The sequence below is a fragment of the Electrophorus electricus genome, chromosome 1 (genome assembly GCF_041902795.1).
Source record: "Electrophorus electricus isolate QZ-2024a chromosome 1, ASM4190279v1, whole genome shotgun sequence".
Lineage (NCBI taxonomy): Eukaryota > Metazoa > Chordata > Actinopteri > Gymnotiformes > Gymnotidae > Electrophorus > Electrophorus electricus.
Genome location: NC_137497.1, coordinates 7,951,221 through 7,963,720, shown reverse-complemented (window position 1 = coordinate 7,963,720; position 12,500 = coordinate 7,951,221). Strand labels below are relative to the sequence as shown.

Here is a 12,500-nt window from a genome sequence, read left to right as displayed (position 1 = left end):
TTCTGTTATCGTGCCACTCCTCGTAACGTCACAAAGGGAAGATGGAGGCCTTTTCTGAAAGCTTTTACTGTACTGATTTCAAACAGTGGGAAACTGGAATCTTAATGTTTTCAAATGTATTTAATAGGGCTGTCAGCATTAGCATTTATGATTAACATGTTTTTTTAAAGCAAATTATTCATATTACCAAGTTTGACCCCCACTTCTACCCGTGGCTTAATTATTGACAGGAATGACTGAGGAAACAACATCCATTGTGCTGAATGGCAGGTTTTGTTTTAAAAAGCTTCCTTCTTATTCAACTAAGCTGAGATGTTAAAGAACAAATGGATTCCTTTAACCAGTTTATCATGCATTAAATTATTCCAACACTACACGTGTAATTGTTTTATTCCACAAAATACAAGTAAATACTAGTATTGCAATACTGTATCAAAATGTTAAACTTCATAATTAATAATTATTAATCACAGTCTATTATGTGATTAACTTGATTAATTTTTAATCCATTGACACAACTAGCATTAATGAATTAAAATCATATACATCTTATGTTTGGATAGTGATTTTCTAAAGATTATCAGTGCTGGTACAGAATCCCCACAGTCCTGTGTAACATGGAGCACACAGCACTGTGTCTGTGCCCTGATATTTGTTACAGTTAATCAGTTAAAAACCTTGTGCTGTGTGCAACATATGTAATATATGTGGATGAAAACATAAAGGTCTCATATATGTGTCAAAGTTCCCTCAGCACTCAGATAGTGTAACGGCCCGTATGTGTGTACATCAGTTAGTTGTTCACTACATTTACAGTACACTATAGGTGGTGGTATCTTTGCCCTTAATCAGTGTACATCAGTAGTTCACTACATTTACTGTACACTATAGGTGGTGGTACCTTTGCCCTTAATCAGTGTACATCAGTTGTTCACTACATTTACAGTACACTATAGGTGTGGTATCTTTGTCCTTAATCAGTGTACATCAGTTGTTTACTACATTTACAGTACACTATAGGTGGTGGTGGGAAAAGGGAGGCTTGTGAAACATTGAGATGTTCAAAGCAGTTGTGTTGAAAATTGATTCAAGGTTTAAAAACTGTAGTGAACACTACTGTAGGAAACTGGGATGACTGGCACTGGTTGGCTTTATACTGTGTTCAACCTGGTATGTTGGCCAGAACACTTAAAGCCATACTGAGTTCAAAGGTGTACTAACAGGCATGGACTTTGATGTTACAGAACTGTGAAGTAGAGAAAAGGTTACCCTATAGTATATAATATAATATGAGATCAAGTCTGTGTCACCAATCTGTGGTCTAAAACACAAATACAGCTTTTACTTTAAATACCAATGTTCTTTGTAAACAGCATGCACATTAAACAGAAAAGCATTTTACAGTTGATTGTAATGCCTATAGTAAGCTCAATATAATTGGTACTTGGCTTCCATCTAGCGGCAAATCTTTGGAACTGACTCAATGACTTGATAAACAAAGAAATGCAGTGACCACAACATTTAAATTACTGATTTAACCTCTCAAACTCAAGTACTGATACTCAAAGGAAGTACATCTCCCAGCTGATTGTTTCATGTGTAAATCAGGACATTTAGAAAGAAAATCTATTAACAAAACGCCTGTATGTTTACTGGAATAAATAACCACATGGGTTCTATGGGTTCACATGTACTCTGTAGGGTTCAATGGGTTCACATGAACTCTGTAGCATTGTGTGGGTTCACATGAACTCTGTAGGGTTGTGTGGGTTCACATGTACTCTGTAGGGTTCTGTGGGTTCACATGAACTCTGCAGGGTTGTGTGGGTTCACATGTACTCTGTTGGGTTATGTGGGTTCACATGTACTCTGGAGTCTATGAAGTGCAGACCTATTTAATGAATTTTCTGTGTGGAACATGTTTCATCTACGGCAGAAGGAAATGTTGTGAATGTAGATAATTATGATTATGGATAATGAAAGTCAGTAAAGTAAAATGAAGGAGCAATGTCTCACATTTATATATGTATTATTATTATTATTTATATTTATATTATAAAATATTAATTGTTCTGCTGTTTTGGGGCTGAGTCAGCTTCTTCTCTTCCCAAAATACCTCCTCAGTCTTGGAAGTTTAATTCAGAGTGAACACTTGTTGCTGGCAAACATAGGTGTTTTTACCATTATATAAAAGACATATAGCACATTATGTGGACATACAGCACATAATAATAATAATAATAATAATAATAATAATAATAATAATAATAATAATAACAATAATAATAATAAGTTCAATTTATATAGTGCCTTTCATAGACACAAGGTTGCTTTACAATGAAAGTTGAGAAGAAGTAAAATAAATAAGTAAATAAATAAAATTGACACAAATTGACCATACAATAATTAACAACTATGGATAAGAAAAGAGGTTATGAAAAGTGTTGGGAAAAGAGGTATATTTTTAGTTGAGATCTGAAGGAGAAGACTGTGGAGCAGAGACGGAGAGATTGAAGTAAGGTGTTCCAAAGTTTTGGGGCCATGACACTAAAGGATCTGCCTCCTACAGACACCAGTCTAAACTTCGGGATGGAGAGGAGACCTGCATTAGGAGATCTGCATTAGAGGACCGAAGTGTACGGGTGGGGCAGTAAGGGTGTAAGAGTTGAGCTAGAGAGGTGCAAGACCGTGGAGAGCTTTGTATGTAAGGAAGAGGATTTTGAGCATGGGCCTAAGCCTAGCAATATTACGGAGGTGAAAAGGGCATTTTTGACCAGAGACATTATGTGGGGTTCAAAAGAGAGAGAGCAGTCAAAGAGTACGCCAAGGTTCCTAACCATGGATGAGGAACTGATCAAGATACCATCCAGATTTAATTTAAGATTGAATAATTATGACGTTTTGGACTTTGGGCCAATAAGTAGAAATTCCGTTTTATCAGAATTGAGTGTTAAGAAGTTAATGCTCATCCACTGCTTGAGATCTTGGATACAGGAGAGTAAAACAGGAAGTGGTAGGGTAGTGTTAGCCTTGGTGTTAATGTAGATCTGAGTGTCATCTGCATAACAGTGGAAATGAAGACCATGCCTGCGGATACTCTGACCAAGGGGTAGCATGTGAACAGGAGAGGGCCAAGGACAGATCCCTGGGGAACACCTTGAGTGACATTAGCAGTATGTGATTTGGGTTTACCTAAAACAACATACTGTGTTCTATTAGAAATATAGCACATCACACTCCTGACAGTAAACCAGAGGATTTCTCTCTACATACACTTTCTATATATTAATGTCACTATATCTATCCTACCTACTGCTCACTGGATGTCTCTCACTAGCCTATCAGTCAATATGTCCAGTCAATATCCTTCTATCTAGACAACACTGAATCTCTCCATCTCTCAAATTCTCTATTCTCACAAAAACCCTTTAAGTTGGGAAGTGTCTTGACTTATAAGCATTCATAGACTTTGTGACTGAGACAGATGTGTGATCAGGTTTGTTTCAGACACTGTCAGTCAAAGACAGGAGCGGCAGGTTCTGTATGACACCTGTAGAAACACAAGCTTCGTTTAGCCGTGGTCACGTGACATGGCCGTTTTGGATCAGTGTTTCAAAACGCTGCGCTTCAGAAACTCGAAACAAGCGTAGGACCGTCCCATCCGAACTATAGGTAACACTACAGCTAATGAACTATACAGAGAATCTGAACTGTCCACTGAGAATGTGGACAACATGTGGACAACACTACAAAATGACTGAAACTGAACAGAAAACTAACTGTAAAAACAGACATCAGAGGAGCTTTAAATGGGAACATTTAGAAAGATTACTGACAAACAACGACTTAAAATGCAAATTTACAATAACTGACAACGTTATATAATTTTAAATATATATATAACTGTGCGATCGTATTGTCCGTTAGCCATTTTAGTGTCCGTTATTTTAGTTGCATAGCGTTAAGTTCACCAGGACTTTAATCTTTACATTTAATCCACTTTTAGGTGAACCTACGATTTAAACACAGAACTATGTACTTACAAAACACGTTGTTTAAACTGCACCGACATCGCATTTTATCAAACTCAATGAACTTACCGTGAAATATTTTAAACGCGCGTATCTCCAATCCGCCCAACTTTCAATAATGGCGACAGTTCAGAAAATACTTTCGTTTTCTTGAGAAGGGGGAGAGTACAGGAACACCAGCGGGTAAGTTGAGGGCGGAGCACATGTCAATCATTTTCAACTGAAGCTAATTACACAACCGATTTCTTATAACATATTTATTAAGGGACATTCAGCGGCCAAAGTTTGCTGTCCATCATTTTTCTGCAGCCAATCACTGACACACAGTCTATATAGCCAATGGAGTCACAGTCCCTCCTACACGGACTTGTTTTGCGGCTGCGCTGAGAGTAAATCTCCACTATGTCGGCACGTTGAAACATTTCGGAACTTTACATACCGCTTTGTTTGTAGATCTAATTTACAGATGATTATAATTTAGACAGATAATCAGCCTCACAATAAGCATGTAAGTGTGTGAACGTCCATGACATGTTGTGCACATGACAAATAAAGAATCTTCTTAATGGCTGAATGCTGGGCGTTTGTGAGTGTGTTCAAGGTTCAAAGGTTCAAAAGGCTTTACTGTCATTTCAGCTATATACAAGTACACAGCAAAATCAAAACAATGTTCCTCCAGGACCATGGTGCAACACAAAACAACAAGTGCAACAGACAACACACTACATGAGTGCAAACAATACAACACAGTGCAATAATGTCATACAATAAATAAATACAGGGCAGGACCAATACACAATACAAAATGAACAGGCAGTGCATTTATTTTGACGAGTAGTACTGGTGGGTTGTGCTTAGGAGTCAGTGACATGCAATACTGAACATAGTAGTCACCGGTAGCAGCCAGAACAGTTCAGAGTACAGTGCTGGTTTAGCACAGTACTCCAGCTGCAAGTAGTATAATGTGCAAGACTGCAAAAGGAGTGCATATTATATGTGTGTGAAGTTTGACTTCAGCACTAGTCCAATACAAAAAGAATGTCTGAGTGTTTATGTATGTGTGTATGGATATGTATGTATGTATGTGTGTGTGTGTATGTGTGTGTATAGAAGTGTCCATTTTTGGAATTTGAATTGGAATTGGAGTTAGCCAGAGTTCAGGAGTCTGATGGCTTCTGGGAAGAAGCTGTTGCACAGTCTGGAGGTGAGGGACCGGATGCTGCACTACCTTTTTCCAGATGGCAAAACAGTTTGTGTGAGGGGTGTGTGGGGTCTCCCACAATGCTGGTGGCTTTGTGGATGCAGTGTGTTGTGTAGATGACTGTGAGAAGAGAGACCCCAATGGACTTCTCAGTTGTTTTCACTACTCTCTTGCAGTCAAAGACGGTGTAGTTCCCAAACCAGATAGTGATGCAGCTGCTTAGGATGCTCTCTATACTATCTCTATAGAAGGTAGTGAGGATGGGTGATGAGAGATGGGCTTTCCTCAGTTTCTGAAGGAAGTAAAGACATTGCTGGGCTCTCGTGGTAATGGAACTGGTGTTCAGGGTCCAGGTGAGGACGCTAAGTGAACACCAAGGAACTTGGTGTTCTTGATGATCTCCACTGAGGAGCCTTTGATGGTTAGTGGGGAATGATCTCTCCATGCTCTCCTGAAGTCATTAACCATCTCTTTTGTTTTGTCAACATTCAGATACAGGTTGTTGACCTTGCACCAGCTCACCAGTTCTCGCACCTCCTCTCTGTATGCTGACTTGTCGTCCTTGCTGATGACACCTACCACGATTGTGTCATCAGCAAACCTGATGATGCAATTCGAACTGTGCATTGCTGCACAGTCATGAGTCAGCAGTGTAAAGAACAGAGGGCTGAGTACGCTGCTTTGAGGAGCACCAGTATTCAATGTGGTGGTGTTGGAAGTGCTGCTCCTGAACTGGACTAACTGAGGCCTACCAGTCAAGAATTCCAGGATCCAGTTGCAGAAGGAGGTGTTCAAGCCCAGTAAGCTCAGCTTTCCAATCAGATGCTGAGGAATGATGGTGTTGAATGCTGAACTAAAGTGCATTGCCTCTATCGGCACAGATTGAGACTAATCCCGCCATGTGAATGGCGGCGCCTGGAATACTGTCGCTGAGCCACGTTTCAGTAAAGACTAAAACACAGCAGTCTCTGAACTCTCGCTGTGTAGTCTGCTGGAGTTTGATGCAGTCCAGTTTATTATCCAAGGAGCAGACATTTGAGATGAAGAGAGATGGTAGAGCTGGTCTGTTAGGATTAGCCTTTAGCCTAGCACAGACCCCAGCTCGCTTCCCCTGCTTCTGTTTCCTCCTCCGGCATTCGGACTCAGGCGACGTCGTGGTCTGCAGGCCTGGTTCCCATAGCAACCCGAGCTCTCAGAGTGTCTGAAGCACACTGCCTTCCAGGTAGGTTTGTGCATGGTGTCTTAAGTGTAGCAGGCTCTGGCAGTGGTATACATGGAGGTTGGTTGTTCCCATGTATTTGTGATTTAAATAGTTGGAAAATGTGTTGTAGAGACGACAAATAGTAACACAATAGCACCATTTATCAGACCTGGAGTAGCCGCTGAGTGCTACTGTGCCACCATCTTGGTATTTTGGTAATTCTTCTATTATTTGTGATGGATTGACTTGCCCACACTTAATGAACTATAATTAAACATCATTCAGCAGAGATGAGCAGCAGGCTGGAGGACTGCATCAGAAGGAAGTTGTAAACTGGAGAGTCTCCCCAAGCAGAACTCACCACTTTGTGGAGAGAGAGAGAGAGAGAGAGAGAGAGAGAGAGAGAGAGAGTGAGAGAGAGAGAGAGAGAGAGAGAGAATGACTGACTGACTGACTCCATCTTCGTGTCTGCAGCCTAACCACATGACACTCAGCCTCGCTTACTCTCCTCCTGTCATGTATTCACACCCCTTCTGCTTCCAGGCGTGTTTACGCCTTTTGAGGGAACACGGCGCTGTTGTACCCTGCAGCCAAACCATGAAGGTCTATTCTGATCTGTGGAATAATAACCTTCCTTCTCTCATGTAGCTGTTTGAGCTGGTGAACTGGGCTCATAGGATCAGTGAAGAGCACTCAGGATATTTCATGGTTTCTGAACCCTTGACATTCATCTGTATTACGTGACAGTGACTGCTGTCTCTGGGTGCTTAGTGAGAGAGATGCATGGAACGTCCAAACAGCTTTAGTTAAAAGCATTTACAAGTCATTTTTCATGTATGAATAGACATACACACATCCACCCCCCCCCCCACACACACACACAGTATGCAGCAGGCTGCTGTGTTGTCTGTGCTGTGTTTATGAGGGTGCTATAGCAGGGTTGTAAATGTCTGTCAGAAAGTGAGAGAGCCAGAGCAGCCAGGGAGCATCGTTTGCCTGGACCTGCAGTCTCCTCCGGTTACTCGGCAGGGATAGTTCACATGTAAACCAGGCCACGCACAGCCTGAACAAGTTACACACTTTCTTTGGGTTTGCTTTTCATTTTAGCATTTTGTACAAACTTTGATGTTCTTTAAGCAGTGCCATGTTTTCCTCACTGATTAAACAGGCTCAAAATCCAAAACTTCTAATATTTAAACCTTCCCAAAATGTAATATTTTCTTGGAAACTCTTGCAAGTTCCACTACAAAACAAATGGGTGCTTGGGTTTTAAGAAACTAAAGAGTAAATAAAGTATATTAAATTTAGAGGGTAAAATGGATTTGAAGGGATTATTGGGTTTGGCATTAAAATATACAGCAACTTAGCCATTTTGAAAATCAGCTTTATTGTAAGACATGACTGTTTAGACAAACCAGAGCGTGAACCCACTCGAAGGCCATTTTTCTTTTGTACAGAATACATACATCACCATGAGGGAAATGTGTCCAGAGCTCATAGGCCATGTGGATATCAGCTTAGGGCTGTGAACGTTCATGGGCCCGTTGCCAGGAACATTGACCAGGTCAGGCCCGGGCTGTGGACGTGCTGGCTGAGATGCTCTGCTCCGTCACAGCAGTGGCAGCCTGTCCCCTCTCAGCAGAACGCAGGCTCTGCCTGTAAACGTCCAGTGTTGGACACGAGCTCCTCCAGCTGTTCTTACAGAGCAGCTCCAGGGCCTCCCCTCGGGAGCAGACATCAGACCGCAGGGGTCAGGGTGCATGCGTCGCCGCCCTCTCTAATGCCGGCTGCTTCCGATGCCCGTGGAAAAAAACACTGGAAAGTGGAATCTGTCTAAAAAGGAGCTGTAGTGCTAAAACTATCCAAGGTAACACACATCTGTAAATCACAAGCTATTCCGAACACTTCTAAATTTTCTCCCAGGAACAGCGAGATGGCCAGGAACGTGACTGAGAAATGCTGCGTTTCGCTGCGGTCAAACATAGCGGTGCGTGTGCACCAGGATGCTCACGGTGGCTCTCCTTCACCGTACATCCTTCAGACATTGTTATTCACTTCCTCAGCTGTGCACTGTGGGCTTGTGGATTGATTGTTCTTGGCAAGAGTGGATGTGTAAACCACATCAGGAGAGGAAGTAAAAGGAAAGAGTGTGTGGGGGGGTAAGGCTGCACAGAGGGACAGAGGGATGAGGCGGGGGGGCAGCTGGACTGGGCGAGACTCCTCTGCCCCCAGCATTGTTCTGTCCTTCAAGGCCGTTCTCATTGGAGGAGCTTACAGCTTTACTGTAAGAACAAACACACACACAGGCATGGCTGAGCACACACACACACACACACACACACGCACACACACACACATTCATTCTCTCATTTATACTCATGTGGTTTGTATTTTGTATCATGCACTGTTAATATAATGAAATGATATTAAATATTTATCTAAATTTATAGAAATTCCCACTTTCTTCTAGCCAATCGGTTTGATCTTCCTCACCGGCCAGCGTTTTTTTTCCTCAGGTGATCCACAGTGCCCTACAGGTCAGATTAGTCCAGCTAAAGCCAAATCTGAGGTGGAGTTACTGAAGCTGAAGTACCATCACAGCAGAAAAAGATTAAAGATCTAGAGGAAGAAAGGGACTTTCTGATCAAACAGTTAACAGTTAAATAAGGGATGCTGAAAATAAAGATTAGTCATTAATATGTTTCATTTTTAAACATATTCGCCAGCGTTCTTTGATTAGGGTTTTGCCAAGAATCAGAGGTACATCTGATTTAAAATAAGCAGGTGTTCTGTCAACACCAACTTTTTTTTATTTAGTTTTTAGAATCAGTAATATTTAATTCAGCAATCTGATTTTTCTTATATTACCTAAACAAAACCAGCAGCAGTAATTCTAAGTCAGTTAACAATTCATTTCATGTATTTCTGTTTAATACATAGTCAGCAGTTTTTAATTTGGCCTGCAAGTCCATTTTTTGGGGCATTTTGTATGTTGTAATCTTGATAGTTTCACAACACTATTTTTGCATATGCATGTTAATTAGCAGGTAGACAGGACTTGTCATTTCAATGGTAGGCTTCTATTTCTGATGTTTTTGGAATAATCGTATAAAAATCAGAGGTACTGAATAAAGTGTCATATGAGAGGGTGTCAGAAACCTCACTTAGCAGAGCAGGAATGTCCTGTACAGCTGCGTTTATTCCTACTGCGTGTTTTATTCAAATGCATTGACGGTGTTTTGAAGTGTCTATGATAACATCACCATACATGATGTGTTTAATATCACCGTGTGTCTATACCATACTACTGTATATCAGCACACGCATTATAGTAGCATTTGATTTTTCCATCTACAGTTATTGACCCGTTGTGACTAGTTTTACCAGAGATGCAAATGTAAATGAATGAGGAGGATGAAGTGAAAAGGAAGACCAAAGCATCACCACAGATCGTTGCTCATCTGATGCTTCAGTCCTCATTTGATTCTGTAATCAGTGATTCCTCATTTGAGAAGAAAAAGAATAAAATAATAAAGTGAAGAAAGAAAAGCTGAAGAAGAGTAAGAAGGAGAAGAAAGGGGTCACCTTTAATCATGGTTAGTGTTAATTTAAGATCCTGACACATTACTCCAATAATTATAAGATTACATAGATATACTTGGAGAAAGAGAAACCACATTTCATGGAAGAACACCTTACTAACTGTGAAGCGTAGCAGTGGCTCGATGATACTACACTATATGTCCAGAAAGTTTGTGGACACCCTTTCTAATGAATGGGAGAATTCAGCTACTTTAAGATTCACCTCATTGCTGACACAGATATGCAAGTACACACACACAGCATGTCTAGTCCCTGACAGGTATTGCCAATAGAGTATGAACTTGTCTAATGCCAAATATGAACTTATCTAATGCCAGACGTGGGGTAGAGGGTGTGAAGCTCTGCAGCATTGAGCAGTGACCCATTCCTTCACAAATGTTAGTAGAAGCAGTCTGCATGCCTGGGTGCTTGGCTTTATACACCTCTGTGGCCATGCAAGTGATTGGAACACCTGAATTCAACAATTTGGATGGGTAAACAAATTGTTTGGGCAATATAGTGTGTGTGTGTGTGTGTGTGTGTGTGTGTATATATATATACACACTCACACACACACACACACACACACACACACACACACACACACACACACACACACACAAAATTAAAAATATCAAAGAAATAGCCAAACAGAATAGGCTGGAAAATGTAAAGTTTTATAAATAAAATCTTAATGAATTCAAACTGTGTAGGGACATGCAGATGCCCCCTGACCCTCTGTTAACAGCCAAAGCAGTAACCACTACTGTAGTGTAAGTGATCGCCGATTATAATAGTCAAACTTTAGAAGAGAAGAGACGGCCAATGCAATAACCACTAGTGTAATGTATGTGATCTCAGATTGTAATAGTCAAACTGATTTAGAAGAGGAGAGACAACCAATGCAATAACCACTAGTGTAATGTATGTGATCTCAGCTTGTAATAGTCAAACATCCATCTCAAAGCACAAAACACACAAAAGAAAAAAGTAGCAAACAGAACAAACAAAACCAAAAAATAAACTGATTTTGGCTTCTGATGAATTGTTACCATTTTTCCGTTAACTGTTATCAGTTCTATTTAAACTGAAACTGGTTTTGGCTTCTGATGGTTTGATTTTTTCCTTCCTTACCTTTGGTTATTTAGTACATGCACATCACACATATGACCCACCTCGACGTCATAATGCTGTTACATTCTCCACCAGCCGTAGTTACCGTAGTTCTCTTCACTATTAACTAGAGCCTTTGATACAGTCACTCTACAGAAACACATGAAACAGCAGCGTCAGAGATGCCAGGAGGAACTCAGACAAAACTGTAGGAAAAGAAAGGACACAGTGAGCCTCGTGCTACTGACAGACTCTCTCTGTTAGCGGCATTCTTTAAACCTTTTTCCTTGCTGACGCATAGAATCAGAGAAAGTCAGGATCTTTTGTTAATGCTTGGTGTTGGAAAAACCCCGGCAGAGCAGCATGTGTCCTCAGACCCTGCACATCAGGGCAGGAGACCCCGCAGTGTTTACAGGCCTTCTGTACTAGAAGAGGTCAGACCAGGACAACAAACTGTCATAGAGAAGCACTGTGTTGGGGACGTGATGCTCATGGACATGTAGCAAACATCTATTTGTGGAACTGAACTGAACCTCTTTGCAGACACTGTAGGTGTGACCTTTACACCCTTATGACCTTTTAAAGCCTTAAACGCTTCCTGCCCTCTCCATTAGCCATCAGTATAAGTCACAACCAAAACTGAAAATTCTCCTGATACTGAAATGACTCCTGATACTGCAATGGACAGTAATATTCTGCTGGCACATGTTTGCAGTTCTCTGCTTCTATAATCCTGTTGCAGTTGTCTCTAATTTCAGTGGCAATTATGGGTAAAGGAAGCTGGGAGCTGCAGTAAGAGACTATGTGTGATAAAAGAGTGTTTACTACACAAACAGAGTGTGGGCAGAAGAGTGTGTGTGTGTGTGTGTGTGTGTGTGTGTGTGTGTGTGTGTGTGTGTGTGTGTGTGTCTGTGAGTGTGGGTTTTCTAATCATTTCTACATGCTGTAGAACTGAATCCTTCAGGATTAGCCAGGCCACAGCCTGTACAAGTCAGCACTGGCTCCACCTGCTCCTGTTGGCTCCTGTTGTCTGAAGTTCACCTGTGTTACACCACTGCTGTGTTCCCTTCAATGGCTTCCAGTAGCTGCTCACATCAGATGTAAAAACCCTGATGGTCACTTAAAAACCCAAGAATGAAGCAGCTCCTCCCTACATGATGACACTTGTCAGCCCAGTCCCAACCTCAAATACACCTTCCTTCAAGTGTCATGGAAGACAAGCGTCAAGACTCTTCTCTGACCTGTCTCCCAGATGGAGGGATGAACTAACACTGTCTCTTGCTGTCTTCAAATGCAGACTGAAGACTCATTTATTTGTGGAGTATTTTTAACCAATAATCCTGCACTTATGGAAATATCATTGTAATGGTCC

At 41.1% G+C, this 12,500-nt stretch overlaps 1 long non-coding RNA gene across 1 annotated transcript in view; it reads right to left on the bottom strand.

Moving 5' to 3' along the window:
* The window catches only part of LOC145657010 (uncharacterized), a 245,147-nt gene extending 240,896 nt beyond the window's left edge, over window positions 1–4,251 (bottom strand). The window contains exon 1 of the long non-coding RNA XR_014122773.1: window positions 4,101–4,251. This is a non-coding gene — a long non-coding RNA (uncharacterized LOC145657010). The remainder of the gene's footprint in view (window positions 1–4,100) is intronic.
* Between the last annotated feature and the right edge of the window lie 8,249 nt (window positions 4,252–12,500).